Source organism: Lemur catta, chromosome 6, assembly GCF_020740605.2.
Source record: "Lemur catta isolate mLemCat1 chromosome 6, mLemCat1.pri, whole genome shotgun sequence".
Classification (NCBI taxonomy): domain Eukaryota; kingdom Metazoa; phylum Chordata; class Mammalia; order Primates; family Lemuridae; genus Lemur; species Lemur catta.
The window spans coordinates 31524510-31538000 of record NC_059133.1 but is presented as its reverse complement, the minus strand read 5'-3'; positions in this window follow the sequence as shown (position 1 = coordinate 31538000).

Sequence of the window (13491 nt, the reverse complement as noted above, 5' to 3'; positions counted from 1 at the left end):
GCAAGAGCAAGACTCTGGCTCTACTAAAAACAGAAAGAAATTAGCTGTATAGTTAAAAAATATATAGAAAAAATTAGCCAGGCATAGTGGTGCATGCCTGTAGTGCCAGCTACTCGGGAGGCTGAGGCAGGATTGCTTTAAGCCCAAGAGTTTAAGGTTTCTGTGAGCTAGGCCAACACGGTGGCACTCTAGCCCCAGGCAACAGAGTGAGACTCTGTCTCCAAAAATAAAAAATGAAAAAATAAAGCTGCTGACAGTCTTTAGCTGTTTGCAAATCTTTTTTACTTATTCTGAAAACTGGGTTCACATACAGAACAATGAATGGTGACTGTGATTAAAACATTTTTCAGTTTATTCTTTCATACATCTTTTAATGTCAGATACTAAGCTTTCATTGTAAATAAAGAATAAAGCATAAATAAAGTTCAGTTTGGAGGTTCAGCCTGGGAAAGGCCTCCAGACAGGAGCAGCAAGATGTTATTGTGGGGCTTGAGGAAAAGGAAGTTGGAAATAATTCTCAATGTATCAAAAAGAGGCTACAAAGAAAATGTTGTGCATAGCATTTTGCTTCCTTTTCTGTACTAAGACTAACATACAGAGAAAAATGGCAAAAAATAAAATACAGATTAAAATGCAAAAGAATATGAGCAGAGAAAAATATACCCAACTTGAATTTTTATTGGGATTGCATTAAATGAATGAGTTAATTTGTAGAGAATCAGTATCATTCCTTCCAAAAGCATGAAATTCCTTCTATTTTTCATATCACCTTGTATGACCCATATTAAAGGCAGTTTTATGTTTTTTTGTAGAATTGATTGCATTCTTAATGATTTTAATTGAAATGCACGATATATTGTTGCTATTATAAAGGGTACCTCAATTTTATTAGATTTTGTAATTCATTATTATTGATAAAGCAATTAGCATAGATTTTGCATCTAGAAAACTGCCTCAACTACCCTGTTAGTTCTAAAAGTATTGCCATTGGTTCTAGTGTTTCTTTTTTTAAATAGATGATCATTACTTTCTACAAATTATGAAATTGTATCTCAACTCTTTGAATCATCACATCTCTGTTTGGAATGCAGTGAACACTTTGAAATTGAAATATTTTACTCTCTTTACTTTCTTCTTCTCCTTTTGTTTCTCTGGAGCTCTTTACTTTCTGATGTTGTCACTTCTTGTTTTACCTTCCATAATGCACATCTCTTGGTTTCTTTCTCATGTAGTATTCTTTAGCTTCTTTCTGGAAAGATTTGTTTGTTTGTTTAAAATCAATTAAGAGAAGAAAAGAGAAGAAATATGTATTTATACTGATTTTTTTTTTTTTTTGAGATAAGGTCTCAAGTCTGTCACCCAGGCTAGAGTGCAGTGGCATCATCATAGCTCACTGCAACCTCAAACTCTTGTGCTCAAGTGATCCTCCTGGCTCAGCCTCCCAAGTAGCTAGGACTACAGATGCATCCCACCACACCTGGCTAATGTTTTAATTTTTTCTTTTTTTAAGAGAACCGAGTCTTGCTATGTTGCCCAGGCTGGTCTTGAACTCCTAGCCTCCAGTGATCCTCCCAAAGTGCTGGGATTATAGGTGTGAGGCACTGCACCCAGCCTGGAAGAGTTTTTCAACTTGAAATTTCCAGTTTGCTATTTTATTCTTCATCAGCATTTATGATACTTTTTCTTCCATTGACTGTGTTCATTTCAAACACTATATTTTTCATAATTTATATGTTTTTACTTGAATTTGGGGGGGACACTTTGTTCTTGTTTCAAATTGTTCCTATCTTTTTTGTCTCTTTAAGTGTATTTATCAGGCTTATTTTAAGTTCTTGACTTTTTTGTTCTAATATTGTTTACTCAGATCAAATATATTGTTCAATTTTTATTTTCCTTTTCCATTTTAATTGTACTCCTTTGGTTTCTGGTTGCTTTTGTCTCTGAGATCATATTATTCTAGGGGGCATCAGTTACACTGTCTGGTAATAGATGTGAGGAAGGGCCAAAAGCCAGGTTTTAGTCTGTGTCAGCTGTAATTACTTAATGAGATTGAAGTGGATGATCTCCAGAGTAAAATGCAATAAGCAACTATTGTTTATTACAAGTTCCAAGTTTATATGTGTCAAATCTATTGTGCTTCCTGATTTAACACTTTGGACAAACTGTCTAGGTCATTGCTACCAACTTTTAAAGTGAAAGGAAGACATTGATTGTCTCAAGGAAATGTGGGCAGAGGGAAAAGCAGAGCTAGTGCTGAGAAGAAGAAACACAATCAGTATGAAAAATAATAGGATGGATGAAGCTCAAGAAGGAATTGGTGAGTTGGAAGTTAGATTGAAGAATTATCCCAGAAGGCAGCAAGAAACAATAATGTAATGTTTTTAAATTAATAATAATAGTAACAAACTAAAATACACAGAGGATAGAAATAGTATATAATGTGCAGTATGGAATGGATCGTTTAGCTTATGAGCAAGCCAATCATGTCTAAACTATACCTCTGAGTACTCTTTCACTCATGCAGACTTGTAAAACTGTATTTCTTTGTGGGAAAAAAAGAGATAAAGAAAAGAAAAACAATTCCTAAGGTTAGTGAAGAAAGTAAAATGAAAATCAAGAGATAAGAAACCGGTATTTTGTAGCCAAAAAAAAAAAAAAAACAAGATTAAAGAGTGATTTATCAAATATCACTCTGCACAAGATTCATGAAACTGTTTCAGAGAGGGTTTCCCTCCTTGCAAAAGAGGCTCACCAAACAAGGGATAGAACTTTTTTTTTTTTTTTTTTTGAGACAGAGTCTCGCTCTGTTGCCCAGGCTAGAGTGAGTGCCGTGGCGTCAGCCTAGCTCACAGCAACCTCAAACTCCTGGGCTTAAGCGATCCTACTGCCTCAGCCTCCCGAGTAGCTGGGACTACAGGCATGCGCCACTATGCCCAGCTAATTTTTTCTATATATATTTTTAGTTGGCCAGCTAATTTGTTTCTATTTTTAGTAGAGACGGGGTCTCGCTCTTGCTCAGGCTGATCTCGAACTCCTGACCTCAAGCGATCCACCTGCCTCGGCCTCTCAGAGTGCTAGGATTACAGGCGTGAGCCACCATGCCCGGCCAAGGGATAGAACTTTTGTGAAATTTAAAATGCAGTTAACTTTTCACGTGATGATTCAGCATAATTTAAAAGAAACTCAAGAGTTTCTACAAATAACTCCACAAGGCAACAAGATGCTGAGGTCACATATACTGCCACTAAACTTCACTGAAAGTTTGGTTTGAAAATTTTAATTGCTTTTGAATAGACTATTGAAGCCATGAAGAGGTGGCAGCAGCTGACAAGTTGCCATGGTAGCATTTCCTCTTCAGCTGAGGAAGCTATACAGAAGAAGGGATATAGGTCAGAAAGTGTTTATACTGACAAAACAACTGGATATTAAAATCAAATGCTTTTGTAAACATCATGTGCCAAAAGATAATTGTGAGTCCTGGTTTCAGCTTATTAAAGACAGACTGATTTATCTTTGGGATGGTGTAGCAAGCAGTACTGTGAGACCTGGGGCATTCAAGGTCAAGAATACTCTATTTCCTGCACATTACCAGTTCAATTTTAAAACATAGAACCATGATAAATTTGTTTTTCCATCAGTTTCTTCGTGTTCCTTGCAATAGGGGTGTATTTATTGAAGAATTCTCCCAAAAGTTAGTTCATCTCTGAGTAAACTACTGGAGGCTAAGTAAACTACTCCTTCTTAGAATCAACTCTGTGCTCAATAAATACGTGTTGGTTAGTTGATTCTGCACTCTGACAAAATTTCCTACATGCAATTGAAGCAAGATATAACTAAAAGGAAGGAGGGAATAAGGATAAGAGAGGCAAGAAAGAATGGGGTAAAGAAGTTGGCCAGTAGTTCAGAAGGCAGAAAGAATGAAAGAAAGAAGGAAGGAAGGATAGAAGATGGAAGGGAGGAGGGGAAGAAGGAAGAAAGGGAAGGAGAAAGGGAGGGAGGGGGAAGGAAGGAAGAAAGAAAGGAGAGGCAGGCACTAGGAATTATGTAGTCTCCCTGATAAAAGGAAGAAGGTAGTATTTGCAAGACAGTGGCTGAAATGGAAATTTGCTGGTTGCCTTTACAGCATCTACCTTTGCCCTCATCTTCAGACAATTGTACCTATTATCATGGAGTATTCACACTTTATTACTTTTATTGAATTTGGTTTGGATTAGGTTAACTCAATGTATAGTTTAAGGGTCATATCTGATTGGCTTAAGCTAATACATCCCACTCTCCCTTGGATAGGCACATGATCCAATCTGAGCCATTGCATACATATTTTTGGAGTGTCTGGAAAATAAAAGGCTTTCGATCTTCTCCTAAAGTGGTAATATGAGAATTTGGTCTTTCTGCAGTCATCTTTGTGCCATTAGGGAAAAGCTTGAAGCTGGTAGAAGCCATCAGTGAAGTCTGGGGATAGAGAGACCCCAAGGAGAGGTGACTTGGATCTAGTGACATTTCAGCCCTGAACCAAACCACAGCAGAAGGCAAAACTATCCATGAACTGTTCGGCTACAAGGGCAATTATATTCCCTGTTTCGGCTAGGCCAGTTAGAGTTGAGTATTCCATTTCTTGCTTTTGTGAAAGAATGCTGATAAAACTCCCCTTAATTCCTAAATCCTATAATGATTATATCCTTTCATTAGAAATCCATGAAAATCCGTTGAACATATATTTGTGAACATATATTTGTGAACTCCCATATGCTCTAGAAAGAATATGAAAATGAACAAGACAAAGCCCATGACATTAAGAGCTGTGGAAGTTGCAGATACCAGTCGCTTTTGTAAGACCCAGACAAAACAGGGCTGGGAAGGCACAAAGGAGAGGGGGTTCATGTTTACATGTCTGAGATAATAACTGTTTCCAAGGACTTCCTAAAAACCCTATAAGAAATCCCTTCACGTTCTTCATGCATCTGCTTTGTACAGCTTGCACGTTTTCCATATGTTTATATATTTCTATCGCAAGGTTTATTACTAGACACTCTTTAGTACTGCAGTAATTCAGATAAGATGCTCCGGAAAGGACATTTGCCCAGTAATGGCATCTCCACTAATGAACTGATGACAATTCTGGCTTTGAGCTTCTGGAATCGATGAACTCTGTTTCTAAGCAACTTATATGAACCTCTCCCTTTTTGCCAATGAAAGCCTCCCCTTTACCCTTCCCTCACTGGATGTACTTGTGGCTGCCTAGTCTGTGCACCCCAGATTATAATCCTCATTTCTCATTCCCAGATAAACTCAACATATTTGGAGATACTTTTCTCTAACTTTTTGGAGGGTTGATAGAGCATAGAAACTAGCAGGGACTAGCATAGGTAACAATTAACAGGAGGTAGACAATTTATTTTCAGCATTTACAAATGAGAAATTAATTTACAACTGAGGGGTTAAAGTTAGGTAACTGTCTAGAGAGGTGACAGAACTGACGAGAGATGAGCTGCAAACCGAAGTACTTTGACTTATACAAACTGCTGGCTAATACATATTAGTAAATAGCACAAATTAGTATATCTATGTTACATTCATACACCTGTAAATTTCACAGTTGTTGGTAAATCTATTAGTAATAAAAACAGCATAGCTGGCCTTTGTCTCTGGTTCCTTGAAAGGAAACAATTAAATTCTTGGGATTTCCCAAGTGATAGGATTTCTTTATTATTTACAGCAGACTTTGATAGTTTATGCTAATAAGATAAATCATGATGGTCCCCTAATTAGCTTATGTTAGAAAGATGATTTAGGATGGGGATCGGCCACTCCAGAAAAACCAACCATGTGATTTAGGGATTGGAGGTTTGAGTCACAGGATATCAACCCAAGTTCCAACCTCAGGGGAGGGGAGAAAGATTGAAAATTGAGTCCAATCATGTGGCCAATGATTTAATCAATCATCCTACATACTGAAAGTGAAGTAAAATCTCTAGACACCGAGACTCAGTGGGACTTCCTAGTTGGTGAAAACATTGGTAAACCAGGAGGGTGATGTGTCCTGATTCCACACAGAGAGTTCACAGAAGCTCTGATTTTCCTCCCAGACCTCACAGTATATGTCTCTTCATTTGGCTGGCCCTCTTGATTCATGTTCTTTGTAATAAAACTGTAATCATAAAGTATGGTGCTTTCCTGAGTTCTGTTAGTCATTTTAGCAAATTATGGAACCTGAGGGAGTCATAGAAACCTCCAAATTTATAGCCAGTCAGTTAGAAGTATGGGTGGCCCCTATTGACCTCTTAAGTGTGGCTAATGTATGAAGTAAGGGCAGTTTTATTAGGGACCATGCCCTTTAATCTGTGTGGTCTGTGCTAACTCCAAGTGGCTAGTTGCAGAATTGAATTGCAGTACACCCAGTTTGTTTTGGACCAGTTGGACTGAAATGGAACAATAACATACACCATAATGAAATTTCAGGAACTTTACAAAAAATTAAGAAAACACTGTATCTCAAATCCAAGTCTAATACAATGACATTTAAAGAAAAAATTGATGATCCGTTGGTATTCTCTCCGAAAAACCATAGCTAGGATTCCAGAAGAGTGTTAGGGAATATATTGAGCTTTTGGGAGACAATTTGATGAAAGACTTATGAAGAGAGTTATTTTTTTCAGCAGCTTCTGAATTAAAGCTACTGATGTTCATAGCTCATAGTTGGAGGCTGAGAGACAAACAAGAGAATTACAATTGCACACGAAGGCAGCTATCCACAAATTCCCTTCTGCACCTCATTCTTTAGTAAGGACAGAGTGCTTTCAAGATATTTCATTTGTTTGCTGTCAAAGTCATTTGAAGCTGGGGGGGAAGGAGCTCCTGAAGCTCAAGTGATTATGTGACTCTGGAAAGTCTATAAGGAATGAGTCCAGGGCTCAAATTCAGGTCATGTAATTCATAAACCTATACTTTTTTTTTTTTCTGCCATAACATACTGGTCTAAGGATTAAGATGGGTTTTCGCTAAGTCTGTAAACAGGGAACGTATACTTACATATTCATTATTTATGGTCATTTTTACAGTTCCTATAAAACCCACATCTCCTCCACTCCATAATACCATGCACACAATCTTATTCCGTATGATAGCAAAACCTTACCAGAAAACCGCTAGCATTGCCAGGAAGTACTGAGTGCTGATTTAATTGTGATGATTATTTTATAGTGTTCCACACAATTGTAATATTTTCTCCAGTAAACTTCAGCTACACAAGGGCCAGCCAGCGTAGACTTGGCTGCTGAGATTAAGGGAGATGTAAGGGTGATTCTAAAGATGTTACTGTTAGTTTCATGAATCATGAAACTAATTACATTTTAAAAAGAGGTGAAGACAGGAGGTGGGTGTGAATAGTGAGAATGTGGAAAGGTCAATGGACTACAGTACTACAAAGGTAGAAGCAGAGTGGCAGAAAGTGTGGGAAGTTGACAAGATATTTTTCTCGTCTCCTTTCAAATTCTCTTCAGAGGGTCAAGAGGCCGCTCGTTGGTTGGATATAGAAGAAAAGATTTATAACTCAAAGTAAACACTGGTAGACCTAAAAATAAACACTACAACTCAGTATTTTTTCAATACCCTATAGATTTTAAAAGCAAACACCCTGATGCTGTAGCCAATTTGTTCACAATTTATTTTGAGGGGATTAGTGGTGTTTGACAGATATTCATGTGAAATTAAATCTAGACCTATCAAAACAGTGCCCCCCTGAGGCGTTCCTGAAATCAGGCACAGTAACAACTTGCCGTTCCGTCTGTTGCTCCAGGAGAGGAGGAGGCCAGTTAAGTCCAGCTTATCAAGACAGGAGATTATTCCTCTCTCTCAAAGTCTACTCTGTCACCCCCACTCCGTGGATTCCAGTCATTGGCACGCCGTGTATATTCTTCAGAGCAATTAGGAAGCCAGTATATGTTCTTCAGAGCAATTAGGAAGTCAGTATAATATCTTTATTTTAAAAATATGTAAATAGTGTTCACTTACAATGCATTAGGTAACAGTTTTGAATAATTTATAACCATCAAGACATTTAATCCTAACATAGTAATACCTACTTCATGGGATAACTTTTTTTATGTGCATTTTTCAAATAAGTAAACTGAACTCCAGAAAAGTGAAACAACTTGCTCAAGGTCACAGCTAATAAATGGTGCAATTTGAACCAAGACCATCTAAGTCCAAAGCTATGCATTACCCGCCTCTCAGTGGTTTTTAAAGCTCATTCAGCTTCTGCCAATGGGAGAGTTGGAGGAGGCACTTAGGCAATGGGAACAGAATGAGCAAACACATGGAGAGAAATAGGAGTTTCTTAGTTTGTTTTTTTAAATCCAGTGTGCTCAGATTGATTTAGTGACTGATTTGATGGTGGAATAAAACAAGACTGGCAAATGAAAATAGTTATAAGCTAGTAATGACATTAACTAAGGCAATAAAAATACAAAGAAAATAGTCTGGGTAAAAGTAATAAACATCAGTGTATTGACAGTATCATTCCTGAATCTTAGATGACTGCCAGCCCTTTGCTAGAATAGAATTCTCCCTTTCAGGGAGTATTTTGAGGGTCCTAAAGATGAATCCAGGTTCAGTGATTCACTAGAAGGACTCAGCATATAGTTTTACTCAGGGCTAAAATTTATTACAGTAAAATATTACAAAGCAAAGGCAACACCCTCCCCCCCCCCAAAAAAAAAGAAAAGAAAAGAAAAGAAAGGGTAAATAGGGCAATGGACAGAGGAAACTAGGAGGCACCAGCTTTCAAGAGTCCTCTGCCAATGGCGTCACGCAGGACACATATAATACCTCCAGCAATGAGTCGTGACAAAACACATGAAGGGTTTTCTACTGGAAGGTCATTACATCTAAGGTTTTTATTGGGGACTGGTCACATAGGCACCCTCTCCCTAGCATGTACCCAAATTCCAGAATCCCAAAGGGAAAGCAGGTGTTCAGAATTAATCACATTGTTTGCAGAAACTTTTAGGTACAGTGAAACACCCTTATGTAAGGAAAATTTTATATCGGTGTAGGAAGCTGTTTATCAGCCAGGTTCCCAGATATCAGCTAAGGGTCAACCTAGCAAGCAGGACTTTCTGAGGATAGGCAGCCTCAAGCCTGCTGCATTAACTCTTCCCTGCACAGAGTGTCTAGGACAAACAGTGTCTTTATCAGGTAAAGAATATTGCCTTTTATTTTGAGCATGAGATTCTAAATGAAAGAAACATCCATGTTCTCTTTAATAAATTAATTTATTTGACATATGTTTATGATATGATGGAGGTGCCAAATCCAGGGCCCAAAACTGGTCCAAATGTAGACTGTGCTTGAGGCTTCAAGGCTGAGAACAAATACCTGCACCACGCCCGACCCCCTGAATTAGTCTGTTTTGTGTTGCTATAACAGAATTCAACAGGCTGGGTGATTTATAAAGAAAATAAATTTATTTCTCACAGTTTCTGGAGGCTGGAACGTCCAATATCAAGGGGCCAACTTCTGGTGAGGGCCTTCATGCTAAGTCATCCCATGGGAGAAGACAAACAGGCACAAGAAAGGGCAGGAGTGGCTTTTATAACAACCCATTCCCAAGGTAACAGCATTAATCACCTCTTATTGGTCCCACCTCTTAATATTGTCATCATGGCAATTAAATTTGAATATGAGTTTTAGAGGGGACATTCAAACCATAGCAACCCCTCACATTCTAAAGTATACTGCAAAACATTATTGCAAGACTTGCAAGAGGGTGGCCCAAATGTGTCAGGCAAAACTTAGTCTATCCCATACCTTAAGAATTTATGGAGTGATGGTAATAGGGGGCTTAGTGAGACCTGGATGCTCAGAAAATGAGTGGCCTTTCTTTTTTTTTTTTTTTATCCTCTAGGCAACATGACTCTTGCAGAGAAGCCTAGGGAAAGAAAAGATCCAAACTGCAATGGTTGTGGTATTGGGGCTCACAGATTTAATTCAGAAAAAATGAAGATAGGTGATATTTCTGAAACACTGAATTTTCTGATAGCAAATTCATATCTGGTACAGTGTCTATACATTGAAGAGAAATCAGAGGCAATATGGGAAAAGGATTGGTTGGCTTTGAAACATACTAAAACTGAAGGATGAAATTCTTGAGTGGGAAAAATGACTGTAGTACAATGTTTCTAATGAAAATGGATGAATATATGATACTATCAAGGTGTAATATAGATGCATAATAAATTTGTATAATGGGATGCAGGGTAATCTGTTTTCCTTATGTTTAATAAGAATTACTAATAAATGCCCACTTGCAGGGATCCAATACTAGACCAGATAGATTGTATTTGAAAGAAAAGTTTTATACCTAAAAGTCAAACACTAATAGACACAAAAGTAAAAACTAAAATTCTGTATCTTTATAGCCTATAGACATGAAAAATAATTTTCCCAATCCTGTGACTGTTTTGTTCTTAATTCATTTTAGGTTGCTCATGTTTGCCAAATTTCTTGTAGAATTATCCTAGACCTTTTAAAACATTTTGTATTTTTTAACACAGAGGAAATTTTTATGTCTCAATTGATTTAAATTTGTTATTCATGACATGTTAGCCATTTTTTACTTAATAGTATCTAGAAACAATAGTGATATACTTAATATGATATGAAAATTACTCATGTCTGAATTTGTTGTTTAAATATTTCCTAATACTTTATGTTCTCTGGATTTTTAATAGTAATAACATATTTAAAATGGAGCATTTCCTCCTGGATGAAATAAAATAAAATAATTAAATAAATGGTAAACAACTTACCTTGGAATCATTTATAAATTTTGATTTACAAGCACTTTACTATGTCTAAACCCTAGAAAATTCCTTATGAAATGACTGATTTTGTTTTTTCATTTATCTTCTTTCTAATTCCACTACATATGATAATTTAAATGTTATATATGTATATGTATCTAAACATATATTAAACAAATCTTTGTATTTTAATAAAAACCTATTGGGATTTTTACAGACATATTCTGTTGTCTAGTATCTTTTAAATAAAATATGCAAGTACAATAAACTATTAATTGAGGAAATCAGTAATTTTTGCATGTTTCAGTCCATTAATCTTCTCACTCAGGAGAATGAATATCTTACTGTACTTGAATACAATTAGTAATAAGTTTTAATACATTTTAACAACTGCTATGTACTTTATTTTCACATTATAAATGCTCCTATGCAAAAATATTGTCTTTTACTTTGTTCCAAATATTCAGAATACTACTGAAGGCTTAATCTCTATACTTTAATTTGTCAAGGAATAGCTTCTGCTCTCTCTGGTTATATCATTTGTACAGTATTAAAAATCCATTATCGTTCAATAATTATTTATAGATTTACTGGACATATGCTATTATTCTTTTTAACACAATAGCTGACTCCACAAATAAGAAAAGAATAAAAAAGAAAAAGAAATGAAAGAGGCTAAACATTGGAATGTAACAGCCAGTGTAAAGCAATTTGTTTGTTTTCCAGCCCTATGTCATGATAGTAAAAACTTCAGATTTTTTGTGTCTTCCTTTTCAGGCACTCTTATGTCCCTGGACAATTACTCCTCTAAGAACAGAAAAAGAAAATAAAGGCATACAAATATTAAACAAATGTCACAAACATTGAACAAAATCTTGGTGCTGTCTGATAGTATTTCTCTTGTGTTATTCTACTAAAAATTAGTTTCAACAAAATCCTTTTAAAGAAGTTTTGATTCTGCCAACATCTCTCATTCAGGCTCCTGGAGACAGAAGATGTGGGTGGCAGTGAGTAATTGAACCAACAGCTCCTGTTTACCAAACAAGTTTGGACATTTTACATGGATGATAGCCTAATGAAATGAAAACCATGGAGTACAGTCGGCGTCAGACAACCTAAGAGGGCAACTGGGCTTTCTCTGATGGCATACTGAGTAAGCTGACTTTTTAAGTTCATTAACATTTATTGGCCACCTACATTGTCACATTCTGATCAAAGGTTTGGAGTTGCAAAGATGATTCAAAATAATCCCTAGCCTTGAGTTTCTTGCAGACTGGTGGGGGATGCAGACATATACCAAATCATTTCAGTAGAGTTTTTAAAGTACCAAGTGTTAAAATTACCTTGTTTCTCCCAAAGTCTTTCCCATCTTAATAAATAGTAACTTCATCCTTCCATTACCCAAGTCATCCTTTGTTTTTTTTAACAGCTTTACTGAGGTAACTCAAGTCATCCTTGACTCTTCTCTTGTTTTCTTTTTATTTCTCCCCTACAGGTCCCAGAACCAGAAGACACTCCTGTCTTTCTCTCACACCCCTACTTTCAAACTGTGGGCAAATTCCAATGACTTCACCCCAGAATGTGTACAGAATTTGATCTCTTCTTACTAACTCCACCTCTACCCTCCGGCCAAACCTATCATCATCTCTTATGTGGATTATTAAGTAAAATCCGATATGTTCTTCCTGCTTTTTCTTCCTGCCTTTTAAATCTATTTTTAAGACAGCAGCCAGATAGCTCCTATTAAAATACAGGTCTGACCACATCACTTGTGCAAAATCTGCTAATTGCTTCCCCACTCACTTGAGTAAAAACAAAAGCCCTGAGAGGGGCTGCCAAGTCCTTTTAAGACCTTTTCCCCCTCTGAACCCTTCTCCAGTTCTCCCCAGTCCCCCAACTGCTCCCTCTCTTCACTCTAGCCACATTGCTTTCTTTCCCTTCCTTAAACTCAGCACACTCACTTTTGTCTTTGTAACTGTCTTTCTTTCTCCTGTTTCCTCTGGTTTGCAGTTTTCATTCCTCTTACTTTCTCATGTCTGTCGATTCTTTACTAAAAAGTCATTTTCTCAGTGAGGCCTTTTTTTGTACATCCTATTTAAAATTGCTGTCCCCATAACTCTCCAACACTGCTGATTCTACTTCCTTATTTTTTCTCTATAGCACTTCCCATCATAACATGATACCTAGTTTTGTTTATATTTTGTTGTTTGGCACCCTTGACTTGATGGCAGCTGCCAGGAGGCCAACGGTTTTTTTTGTTTTGTTTTATTCACTGCTGTTTCTTTAGCAGTACTACAATGCCCAACACATAGTAGTTGCTCAATAAGTAATTGTTAAATTAATCACTTTTCTTTCCAAAGTGCTCTCTGAACCTCTATAACAAACTGTTAGTCTTTGTCTGGGTGTCCATAAAAATTACCACATATATAAAATTTATTTATTCACATATCTGGCTTTGTGAATGATCTCTGGAGTTTAACTACAGGGTCAGGGCCAGCTACCTAACTTACAAAGTTTAGTGCAAAATATAATTGTGATGTCCCTTATTTTAAAATTATTAAGAATTTCAACAAGGCAACTCCCAAGCATTAAACCAAATGTGAGGCTCTTCTAAATACAAGTTGCATATCCATGAAGCCAGCCCTGTATATCTCTTCATCTTCACATTCTAACAGTCAGCAATGTCACT